The sequence below is a fragment of the Clupea harengus genome, chromosome 2, assembly GCF_900700415.2.
Source record: "Clupea harengus chromosome 2, Ch_v2.0.2, whole genome shotgun sequence".
Taxonomy (NCBI): domain Eukaryota; kingdom Metazoa; phylum Chordata; class Actinopteri; order Clupeiformes; family Clupeidae; genus Clupea; species Clupea harengus.
The window spans coordinates 21394541-21408381 of record NC_045153.1 but is presented as its reverse complement, the minus strand read 5'-3'; positions in this window follow the sequence as shown (position 1 = coordinate 21408381).

Here is a 13841-nt window from a genome sequence, read left to right as displayed (position 1 = left end):
ACCTATGGAGTACTCTGTTTTTCACAGAATTATACAGAAAACTGAGCATGACCTCTCACCTCACACCTCTGCCTACCACACTTGAGAGATAAACTCAGCAAGGCCTTATGTAATTGTTATTTAAGGATGTTACTAAAAGGTTAACGTAAATGTGATAGATATGGCAGATATCACAGATAGGCAGTTCATTCAACCTGTAAGACAGGATGCAGCTTTCTTTAGTCCCAAAACACCAAATAAGCTGCAAAGTCTGTCGCTAGAAGAACCATAGTATGTTTTGATGTTACTAGCACATGTTACAGCTTCCTTCAGTCCCAAAGAGCCTGCTGTTCGCTGTATAATGACACCGTAGGTTGTTTCTCTGTATTTTGTGACTAACATTAGCACTCTAAGGCGTTGCCCCGTTTCAAAAATTGCTGGTCATGATGCAAACTCCACTGCCTGCATGTGAAAACACTCACATGCATTCTCTCACACATACATTCACACACATGATGTACACACACACACGCATACACACACACACACGCACACACACACACGCACACACACACACACACAGCCTTTATAGTAAAACACAAATTCAATATCCCACACGTCTTGACACATGCATTCTCTCACACATACATTCACACACATGATGTACACACACGCACACGCACACGCACACACACACACACACACACACAGCCTTTATAGTAAAACACAAATTCAATATCCCACACGTCTTGATTAGTGTGGCTCTGGCGTTTCAACCTCGCTATCGCTCGGTCGATACGTTAAAGCCTCAGTTTGATATTTCCCGGCATGACCGAACAGTCGAGGTTAGTATTTTGTTCATTATATGGCATTTTTCGCTCCTTTCATTTTGTAAATGAAAAGAAATGGTAATTGTAAATAGAAAACATGTCGTTTTGTTCAGCTCTCAAGTCTTCTCACAACACAATGTGTTTCAGGTGTTGCGTAGCAACCAATTACTTGCTAATTTCAAGTTACAATGATCAATAGAAAACGGACAACACGGCTCAGCTAAAATGGCTTTAATTTAAAGTAACAATATTAATCTATAGTTTCTAGTCTTCATCATCACTTTCAATAACAAATCTTCGCTTCTGAATTTTCTCATGGCTAAGGTGACCATATTTCTGAGACAAAATCCGGGGACATTTTCAGTTCAGACAAGTAATCACCTCCAAAACAGTGTAATGTTTTTATCTTTGTAAACGAAAAACGGGGACTGTCCCCTGAAGCCGGGTCACCCTACTCATGCCTGTTAATCTTTTAATTTTCGTCTCGATAGTAAAACTCAGACTGATCGCCCTTCGTTCATTTTGAAAATGTCGTCAGAGGGCAATACGGATCCGTATTGACCGGTGAGGAGGTCAATACGCAGCTGGCATTGACTACGCATTAGCCAATCAGAAAGCTTGTACTGTCGTTGCCATATAATGAAATCAAATATCAACTGATGCAATTGATAATTAGATGGGCCTAAATGTACACATTTGTAGTTACAGTACATTTGTAGTTACAGTAATATAACCTATATATTGATCTCAGTATTTCAAATGTACTATGGTTTATTGATACTGAGGGTTTTAAACATTTAAAAATGAATCAACAAATATTAGTTAATGGAATTTTTTATGAAATATATGGGAGATATATGGACAGAGTGGGAGTGAAAGGAAGTGATTGACAGAGAGAGAGAGGTGGAATGTAGAAGAAGACGCGAGAAAGCGAGAGTGAAAAACGCAGATGAGGGAGAGAGATACTCAAGGGGAAGTTGTGACAAGTCACAGTGGCTAAACTAGTTATGCCATCTTGTGGATTACTATGGTAAACTAGAAAATGCAAAGTGGGATTTGCTGCTCAACAGCAGCAGAGGCCCAGCAAATGACAGATTATAGACCTAACACATGAGCATACAACATGCAGTAAGCTTTATGATGAATAAGTGTTCAAACTAAAGTGTTACCAAATTCTACCCATCCTTACAAATGGAATGCTCATAATTATGTTTTCCTGGTGTATAATCACCTGCAATTATGAATCGTTGAGTTTTCGCCAGTTTAGAACGGGAGCGGCTCCTCTTCCACAGAGTGCCATGTTGCGCCACCATGTTTCTGCAGAAGCCCAGAATGGACAAACCAAAACACTGGCACTATAGAGGGCCTTTCGTGTTTTTATTGCAGCTGACTGCCACCCTTGCTTCTCATAGATCTAGCACTGCACTGGACTGTTTTGTCTGGCTACAGCTCAGCATAGTGCATGAGACACAAGCATAGTGTGCTTGAATAAACTGATGATTTAAAATGGTGTCATATGTAACTGATTACAAACCAAAACAACGGACATACAAATTAAATCATAGCTTGCTTGTTCTACACTAAATATGGGTAGAATGAGCGGTCCCTGCGAGCAACGTATAGCTTTGTGTATTAGTGGAAGCACTTGTTGACGTGTCGTTAGCCTACCTTACTTTGACTGAACACAAGCAACATCTACTTAATTAATCTACAAGTGCACTGATATCTTTGTCTGATCATCACAGCGGCAGGCTGCATGTTTAATTTCATAACTGATCTGCGCTGTAGTCAGGGTTACTTCCATAATGTTTGTATTCTGTTTATATACTTTGTACGTTCTTTTACTTGTGTTTTTGAAAATGACAGAGCAGATGAGCAGTAATGGGTAATGTATTGATGGCTCTGTTCAATGGCACTTCATTACAGTACCAATACAACAAGGTGGCTCAGTCATATTGGATGTTCTTGTGGCTGTCGGAAGCTCAGATGTTCTTGAATTGAAGTGAAGGTTTCTGAAGTTTTTTCAAAGTGTTTCTCCATTCATTGCAATGGGACAAAAGGGATGAAAAAGAAGAAAGACAAAAGAATGACTGGTGGCATTGCAGACATCGTTACAAGAGCACTGCACAGGATCAGGCAGACAGATCAGATTTTTTACTATAAACGTAATACTTACCCTCTGTGATGTGCTTTCCTTTTCACTGTCCCTTTGTTATTGAGTGATTTAGCCAATTAAACATTAGCAAAGCCACCAGTGTACCCGGATCTGCCTGTGTTATATAAATCTAAAGCTGGGGTTCTCATGACAGGCCCGAGCTGGAAAGCCCCTGATTTCCTGAGTCCATAACAACAACAATTTCTTGAGAACCCATTTGAAAACTATAATTTCATGCAGGAGATAATCTGCCATGCTGACTGAAGTAGGTATGGCAACGATTGAATTTGTCCCTGCAGAATAATGGGTTGTCAATTCTAACAACAACTAGCCAGCCAGTAACTTAATAATAATGAGTGTAAACTATTTAGCTTGCTAGGTGTTTTGACCTAAATGTCTCCACAGATAGGCCTACTGAAGAAGGCAGGATCCGTTTATCCCAATATGAAGATGACAGTGAGTTGCCTTCCAAAATATCTTCTTACAGTATTCTGTATAAGGTGTCCACATATACACATTTTTTATTACACAATTCATATATAATGATGTATATTTGCAACACGTTCTCATTCCACAGCTCCAGGTTTGACATGGCTTTTATGCAACAGTTGGGCAATAATGTTATTGAGGAAATCATGGTAACATTAAATGATGAAATAATGTTGCAGCTTGCCTTCACCACCTTTTTTCTTGAAATGGTCACATGTTGTTAAAATACTCTGAATAATGTTTCAATGAGATCAGTTTGTAGGATATAGGGGCATCTAGTGGTGAGGATTCAGATTGCAACCAACTGAATACCTCTCCCTTTCCAAACGTGTATGAGAGGCTATGGTGGCTGTCAGTTGCCATAAGAAGGCCCTCTCTAGTGCCAGTGTTTTGGTTAGTTAGTTCTGGGCTACAGCAGAACCATGGCAATGTATCATGGCGGACCGCATCGATGAGGACCCACTCCCTATGTAGATACGAAGGGCTCATTCCAAGCTAATAAAAAGACAATGATTTGTAGTTACAGGTGATTATACACTAATGAAAACATAGTCATGTATCCTATATTGTATTTCTGCCAATAGATCACCCTAAACTCTACATACAGTACCTTTAAAATGAGTGTTAAAATTGATATTTCTGGCTACACTACTGACAGCTGAAAGCTGCCACTTCACCAGCCATGTATGGCTAATGTGAGGATGGCTTCTATGATGGATATGGGGATGAGGTGGAGATTCAAGAGCTGGTGAGAAGAGCAGAATCTTCCCTGTGCTTTTTGTTGGTGTGGTCTGAATTGATTTGTCATTGGAGGAGGTCATTGTTGATGTGAGTGCCAGTAAATCTGAATGAATAAGTGATGCACACTGGGTAGTGGTGAGACGTGGAAGTGAGGATTCTAGGATGTGACTTGTGCCTTAAATCGATTATAAGCTCATTTGTGCCTAATGACTCAAATAGACCATCACTGCCAGTGCCCCCTACACAAACATGGCTCCTCTCCTCCCAGTTCGCTGTGTTTCAACTATGTTGGACGAGGACTATGCTACCCGTTGAGCCTCGTTTGCAGGGAAAACAACCAGAGTAAAAGGACAAATCCTTGAGAGCCTCCTGGGCTGAAGAGGCCAAAGACTGGGATGTGATGTGATGGTGTCCCTGGTTCCACAGGAGGGTATTAAATGAAATTAAATGAAATTAAATGTAATTTTATTTAGCGCCATAACAATACAATTGTCTCAAGGCGCTTTACAGAGCCCAGAGCCTGAACCCCCTTAGTGCAAGCACAATGGCAACAGGGGCAAGAAAAAACTCCCTGTTAGTCAGGGAGGAATCTTAAGCAGAACCACGGCACATAAGGGGGGACCCATCTGCTTGAGGTTGGCCGGGTGGAGATAGGAAGGGGGGGGTGGGGGGAGGGTTGTGTGGCAGAAGGGGAAGGGAAACAACAAGTGTTGTGCACAGCCTGCATTTGGTAGTTGTACATACTATATATACAGACATCTGGTGGTAAATACATGATACAAACAAGACCAGTTTAGTGGTATACACTGTGCTCATAGGGTTACTGTTACAGGGGTAAGGGGGTTAGGGACAGAGAAACATGTCGGTGGTGGTAATAATATATATTGTACCGTAAATCCTCAAATAGTGGCCGGGGCTTTTATTTACTTAGGCTGCACAGCGGACCGGTCTGTATTTGGGGCAGGCTTGTATAGGGGCAGGTCTTTATTTCTTACGGCTCTTCAGAATGTTCAAAAAAGTTCCGTTGATTTGAATGGGGCACCCCAACGTTAGCAGGTCTGTCATTTCTTGATATTCACCACTTCGAAAAGTTAATGATCGTTGTCATTGGCAATTCTAATTCACATCTTTCATATAATTCCGCAAGAACTCCGGTCATTTAACGTAGCCGAAAGTCATTGTTACTTGAACTCAGCAAGTAATGGGTTGCTACACAACACCTGGAACGTTAAAGTTCTATTAGCCTGAAGAACATCTTTTTCTTAGCGGAAATCAGAAACGGCAACAAAATCATTAAAAAGAGGTATTTTGGAGGAATGTCTTCTATCGTTTAGGCAAGTAACTGTATAATAACAAATTCGCCTTGTAGGCTGAAACATTTCTTTTTTTTATTGCAAACAGCCATGAAATTAGCCAACATGAGGAGAACATGTATTTATGAAATGGTTTGATTCTGGTAGGCTACAGTAAAATATTGTAACGTGCCGGCATAGTCGCCCCATAATGCCGTGCGGCGGGCGCATACTTTCCTCTATGTGATGCACTAGCGCTCAACGATGTTCCTTAACAATGTTCCTTACTGTTCTCATTGCATGTCGTTGTTCTGTGTTGAGACTGGGTTTATACAGGTGTGTGACGGTAGCACAGTCTCTTCGTGATAACTTGTACCAGGGCATAAAGCCCGTGCCATTTTGACATTGTGTTGTGTTTAGTGTTTATAAAGTAACCATAACAAATATTCCATACTTCCGTGATTTGTTACAATATGCTACCGGTACCTTTTTTTACCCCCGGCTTGTATTCGGGGCCCGGCCTTTATTTGTCCGTATCGACCACGCCCAGAGATGGGCAGTATTTCAATTACTTGTATTTGAAATACATATTTCAACTGCTTTGAGTATTTCTGTCGGATTCTACCACTAGACTATCTGATCTGCCTCTGAATGTCATTGTCCAATCAGGCAACAGTCAGGCAAAAGTGGTGCTGTAAATGACCCCACCCCTTTTTGGGGCGAAATGGAAATCGCCCCAGATCTCTCTCATTGAGTCTCATGTTAAATCCATGTTTTTCACAAAACAGGGCTGTGTTCGAAAACTTAGATAGCTGTCTTGATCCTTGTCAATTTATCTTCATTAGTACGCCGACTTAAAGGAGTTTCTTTCAAAGAGTGAATCGAGTTGTTGCACTGAACGGTAGCCATCTTGACAGAATGTGGCCGTGGCTATTACCGCGCACTTTACGAAGTACACTGCAATACAGTGCGTAGTGCACACTAAGCACTTACATCTGTAGTGTGTTCCGTCGCTGATTAGTGTTGTCTCAAATGTAACAATGAGAGACGCAAATGTGCAAGCCTTTTACCCATAAATCTGTGCTCCAGCTTCCTCCGGCCAACTGGAAATTTTAAACAAATATGGCGGACCAAACTCCGCTGACATGCGTGTTTTGTATGTAAATGTACATCTTTTGGCGTTTTCTCGCTTAGATTTTTCAAAAGTTACCGAGAAATAGACACTGTACTATCAGATAACACAGTTGTTGTAACCAGCAATAATGGTTGAAGTGATTTGCGAAGCGTCAGTCAGCCAACTTTCCAAACTGAAAAGCTGCCGAAAGGGCTACTCCTCTTCCGCTACGTAGCCAAGATGGCGCCCGTTTAGGGCGAGTAGTGTCCATCGTTTCACAGTGCATTTTTTGACCGTTTGCAGTGCGCCATCCGGGTACCTTCAATGCCCTGAATTCTGCTGGTTCTGTCAGTGTGAACGCCCTAAGCACTGAAAGTCAGTGTTTGAAGTGTGCAAGTGCGCGGTAATAGACACGGCCTGTGACTTGATCAAAGCCGAATGACGTCCTTATACGCAATTACGTATGACGAAAGCACGGTGGGGCGAGCCCTCCAGGAAGCCATAGAGATTGCATTGAGAGCCCTGTTTTGTGAAAACATGAGTCACACAGCTGTTGCCTGCAAAAATATATATATACATAATCAATCAAGTTGTTGTCTTTTAATAGCTTTGTTTAATTATACTGATATTCTGTGACTTTTTTTCCTTTTTGTGGGGTTCCCCAGAGCTTTGTGTACATTATATAGCCCAAACCTGAATGCTCTGCTATACCAAACTGTGAGAAAACGGAAAATCCAGAAAAAGTATTTCCTATATTTTAAATACAAAATTTTAAAAGATGTAGATGCAATTTCCCGCATTATGGTGCATTTACCATGTTTTTAGATACATAAAAAATGATCTCTCTCTTTCATTGATTTCCTTGGAGTCGGCATGGTCTGCAATTACTGACTACTATTATGTTCTGGTAGACTGGGTAAACCCAGCCCGATCTGCAATCTTAAATAAGATTGAGCTTGGTCTGGTGATAGCCAGGATAATGTTTTGGTGTAATACACAGAGGACTGACACTGACAACTTTGGCACTTTATTCTCCATTTAATGAGAGCAAAATGTTTTAAAAGTAGTTAGAAAAACTAGCATGTTAGCTAACGTTAACTCCAGATTAGCTCACGGTTGTTAAAAAATAAACTACCTTCCATTTTTTTGTAGCTACTTGAAAAAAACATCCTAGTCATCGCATTCTGCCCGAAACAGACGCCTAGGTCTGAACACGGCCTAAAGCACAACATATTTCAGAACCAGAATAGGAAATCAACAAATGCTGTTCCACTTAATGGGTAAATAAAGTATGGTATTGCCTAGTGCAAGTTGTAGGTAAATAGCTTGCTTATCTAGCTATAATCACAATGTTTGCAGAAGGATCTTTGTGACTTTGTGACTGAGCCAGAGAATGTCTCATAAGGGTGCTTTGGCCACTAAAGGGAAAACTTGGCCAACTCTGACTTACTTTCCTCTTCCTCGAAAAAACCCTCCTTATGTCCATCTCGTCTGTGGAACAGCTAGCGCGGGGGCTGGTTCTGTTAACAGATTTTTCAAAAGCATAGCAGGACTTTGTTCTGGCTTACGCTGGACGTTTTAAGCTGATGCCAGCAGGTGGCGGTGTTTTCCTGAATTACCTTATTGGCCCTCAAATATGTGGGAACCCCTGATGAGACACCATCATCAGTTTACCACATTGCATTTGAAAGGATCATTTTAGCTATCTCTGGTGTAAGTGTCCGTAAATGGATTTGTTCAGTGACTAAGTGACTAGAGTGTCCAGTGGATTGCACACACATCTAGAAAAGTATAAGTTTCTAGGAGCCCACTTATCAGATGACCTCTCATGGTCTGCCAACACCTCAGAGATAGTCAGAAAGGCACAGCAGTGATTACACTTCCTGAGAGTACTCAGGAAAAAACAACCTAGAGTGTAATCTGATGGAGGCCTTCTTCTTGTACTGACCTACTGCATCTCTGCGTGGTACTCTGGTTGCACTGCAGCAGACAAGAGAGCCCTCCAAAGGGTCATCAACACAGCCCAAAAAATCACTGGCTGCTCACTGCCCTCCCTGGAATTCATTGTCCGCTCCCGCTACTTTGGCAGGGCAAATAACATCATGAAAGACTCCTCTCACCCAGGCCACCATCCGTTTACTCTCCTGCCCTTGGGCATACGGTACAGGTCCTAGAGCAAGGACCATGTGTCTTTCCCGACGGCCATCAGAACATTAAACACAGACATGCACTAAACGTAGAATTTCATTGTGCAATATTTATACGGTAATTACTTTATTGACTGCAAGTCACTTATGCCATCTCAGTCACCTTACACATGTGTATAAACAAAACTGTTTCTGTATTTATTGTAAAGCACCTCAGGGAAGTACGGTTACTGTATTTATTGTTACTGTTTTTAGCTAGTTGTACTATTCTTGTGTTATATGTTGTTGTTGTGTTATGTGTGGTCCCTTGTCGCAACAACAGGAGCAGCGCTCCAAATTTCGTTGTATGCGAATACAATGACAATAAACCCTTTTTCTATTCTATTTCTATTCTATTCTTCTATTCTATTATTCTATCTTTTTTGGTCAATTCTGGACAATTAATGAATCAAAATCTCTCCAGTATTGCGTAACCTCAATAACTGCAAGGAAACTGTAGAAAAGGACTGTTCAATAATAACATGTCCTTTATGTGATTGTCTGCTAATTAAATCTGCAATTCACTGTGGATGTTGCATGCTTAAATAGATAGATAGATAGATAGATAGATCATAAAAGCCCTAATCATGTGCAAAAAATGTCCTAAGCCCAAGGGCCACGTGTCAGTAATGCATTTCACAACCATATGCAGAAGTATACGCAAAAACAACCACAAGCTCGGTTGACCCTGATGCAATCCCTCAGACCTACTAGCCTGGCAGCCACCTCAGCATACAAGCGCAACACATCTGTCAGAGAGAGAGCGAGAGAGCGTTACGAGGTCGAGTCTGAAATGTGCAAATGCAGTAAACAGTGTAGTAAACAGCTCTCACCTTCACTGCTAAAGTGACAAACTGAGAGTGGAAACACACTACATGCAAATTATTATTATTTATATGCCCAGACAGCTGTGCACTTCAAACTGTGCACTAGTGTAAGTGAGTGTCTGTGTGTGTCTTAACAGGATATCCTCTCTATTACAAACTTCCTGTGTAAGTGTGCCCGTTGCCTTCCAGCATCCCTGTTGCGCTGACAACCGGCAGTCATATATCATCAATAAACACCCACCTGCGCCCGTGGCCCCTCACACAAATATGGGACACAAACACCTCAAACCTTTTCTCACTAGTCACAGGATACTGATCCGAATACTTCTGCTGATTGGCCAGGCTCTGCCTTAACTGTTGATGTAATATATACTACATCAGGTGATTGGGGTTTATGATGAAACTACATTCAGTTAAACGTCCACCTATGACTGTTTTCTGGGGAAAGGACTGCATGCTCAAGAGAATTTGGAAGTCTATTTTTCATCTTATTCATTACTGACATTACGCACGTCAAACATTATTCATTCCTATTTTGGTTAGCTACCCATCTAACCTTTTAGGTACTTTCCTAGTACTCTAGGGATGAGAGGCTATCTACAGTGGGGAAAATAAGTATTTGGTTTTGGTCCACTATTCTTTGCAGATCCTCTCCAAATCCTTAAGGTTGCGTTTTCAATGGGAGGGAATGAGGGAATGAGGTTCAAGCCCAATATTCCACGTTACATGGCCCCATCCATAGTCCCCTCGATGCAGTGGAGTCGTCCTGTACCCTTGGCAGAGAAACAGCCCCAAAGCATAATGTTTCCACCTCCATGCTTGACGGTGGGGATGGTGTCATATTCAGCATTCTTCCCCCTCCAAACGCGGCAAGTCGAGTTGATGCCAAAGAGCTTGATTTTGGTCTCATCTGACCACATCCTGTCTCCCAATCCTCCTTAGAATCATTCAAGTGTTCATTGGCAAACTTCAGACGGCCCTGTACATGTGATTCCTTGAGCAGGGGGACCTTGCGAGTTCTGCAGTACTTCAAACCATTACGCCGTAGTGTGTTGCCAATGGTTTTCTTGGTGACTGTGGTCCCAGCTGCCTTGAGATCATTCACAAGCTCCCCCTGTGTAGTTCTGGGGTTATTCTGCACCTTTCGGATGATCACCGATACCGCACGAGGGGATATCTTGCATGGAGCCCCAGACCTAGAGCGATTGACAGTTGTTTGGTGTTGCTTCCATTTACGAATAATCGCACCAATAGTTGTCTGCTTCTCACCAAGCTGCTTGCCGATGGTTTTGTAACCCATTCCAGCCTTGTGCAGGTCTACAATCTTATCTCTGACGTCCTTGGTCAACTCTTTGGTCTTGCCCATGGTGGTGAGGTTGAAGGTGTGAAGTATGATTCTTTGGACAGGTTTCTTTTATACACGTCACCAGTTGAGATCAGGTGTACCTTGTTAGGCCTAATGAGGACTAATCTGTGCTTCTTGGGCACATAACTGGTCATTGGGAGCCAGAATTCTTGTGGGTTCAAATACTTATTTTCTGCATCAAATACAAATAAAGTCATAAATGTTATAAAAAGCAGTTTTCTGGATTTGTTTGTTGATATTCTATTTCTCACTGTTAAAATACACCTACCATTACAATTATAGATCACACATTTCTTTGCAAGTGGCCAAACTTGCGAAATCGGCAGGGGTTCAAATACTTATTTTCCCCACTGTATCTACATCCTCTCTGGGCTGGAATGAAGTCTAACTAGGGTATGATATTCTGCTCTTTAAAATGAAAGGTGCCAAAGAAATGGATTCACATGGACTGAGGTGTTTGACTAAAGTTTACATTCAGTGTTTGGAGATGTTCACAGAAGATGAAGGAGTTTGAGGTTAAGGAGGAGGTTAGGATTGGGTTTGATAACATGCAATGAGATGAGAAGTAAAATACATGAGAATGGACGTGAATTAACATGTATTAATTATTTACTTACAGCACAGGGCAGGCATACATTTTCTTCAGTATACTCCCTGAGCACTGAAGCCATGACTTTGTCACCTCGCTCTACTAGCGACAGGATCGCATGCATTACACTGTATACTTGAAATCAAATTGACCATTATATCAGTGATATTTAATATATATATATATATTACATTATTAATATATTTCAGTGGTACAGGTAGACTGAGTCTACTTCTTGACCCATCTCTCTTGTGTGCCCTGCCACTGGTTTATAAATAGATCAGGCATAGCCTGTCTATAGACTGACTGCCAAACAGACAGCACAGTGGGCAGTGAGTCACACCCCCCCAGCCAGCAAGAGAACACAGGAAGTGACCCCCCCCCCCCCCCTACACACACACACACACACACACACACATACACACAGGCTCCCCTCCCTTCCCCTCGCACTGTTTTCCGACATGTGAAGGGCACAATTCCAAGCTCTGCGCCAGGCCTCTGTTTCATACTCACACACACACACACACACACACACACACACACACACACACACACACATACATGACAAAGAATTTCCCATAAAGGATCAGTAAAATACATCCAATCCAATCTAACTCACATATACAAACAAACATATACAAACACACAGACACAAACAGACACACACAGGCTGATGTTATTGGCCCTTAGCTATTGAAAGAGCACAGCAGGAGCCAATAGGGGAAGGCGCATGATGGAGAGAGTGTATCAGACTCTACTGAGGGCAATTAGTACGTTAGGAGAAGAACAAGTACACTTGGACATGATTACTTTGTGAATAATACTTCTCTCAAATAAGCAAACAAACTAAAAGCTGGCTATTTAAATCAATTTCATTTTACATTGCAATGCCAGTTTAAATATTAACTTTTGATAATTTAAGTCATTATGAATGACATTTCTATCAAACAAACAAAACAAAAATAGCACTGAGTTCTAGTGGGTATGATTTGCATTGTAAGTTTGGCATGGCACATTTTGCTAATTGTAAAAACATAATTGAAGGCAGTTAACACTGAAAAGTACACACAAACATGATGACAGTGCACTTTGATTTTCTGAGTATTAGGGCCTGCCAGAGGGCCACATTTCCGTTTGTGACAACAGGCATAATCAGCTTCTTAGAGAACTCATGCTAGCACAACCGCAGTGGCAGATTGCATGCCAAAGAATCTCCTTCTGAATCTCCTTTCTGAAAACTGACATTTCAAACCACCAATTTTATAAACATCAAACATCTTTTTAATGTTCTATGCAGAGGTAGAATGTTACACCCAAGGTTTTGGCACTAGGCCAAAATAACTGTAACGGCACACAGTATATATCAGAGAATCACGCATCCCTAAATGGAGAGGTGTCAAAACCACAGTCAAGAGTGAACACTTCGCTCCCCTTCGCTTCGCACCCGCATTCAAAACAAGGGCTTTTCAGCGTAAGGTGTTGCGTGTGTGCTAAGGTACATTTACAAAGTTAACTCACGAATGCTTGAGTGTTCGACCAAGCAGCCAAAACATGACTGGTGGTAAGTAGTAATGATGCTTGATACCTTCAGACCCTCAGAGAAGGAACGTGTAAATAGAAAGCTGATAGATGAATGAGCAAGCATGCGGTGTTCAGGAAAACCTCTTCATTTTAGTTTGATAAACTAAAACGTTTTGCCTCCTATGGCGTAAACATGCAAGACTGTACTCATAATCCGATGCATGACGTGTGAAACATGCATCTGAGTTACTCTCTACAGACACAGATGGGAGTGCCAGTACCGAGTAGTGCCAGTACCGCCTTTTCTTTTCTCTTAGAGCTGGCTGAAACCTTTACACATTTCTTTGCAAGCAATATATGACGGACAAGCTCTCTTATTTTTTATGAAGGCTACTTAACCAGTAGCAGGTCACTACTAAACCAGCAGTGCCAACTACAGGTTGGAGTCTCATCAAGTTTAAGTGAGCGTTGAAGCGTCTCCCTTGTGTTTATATCTTATCTAGTAGCTGATTCTAAAGTATGGATGGACAGGTGGTTACCACTCGCTTCTGTGAAGCAACACAATGGTTACCACTCACTTCTGTGAAGTAGCACAGTGGTTGCATATGTTAGGTTGATGTGTGTACAAAAATGCTTCCTAGAATATTTGTTCTGTGAAGATAAGGCTGGGGTTGATGAATGGCTAATGGCAGTGTAACGAGTAACAGTGGCTTAACCCTCAGTAGCTGAACCAAAGTAAAAAAGAAACAGGG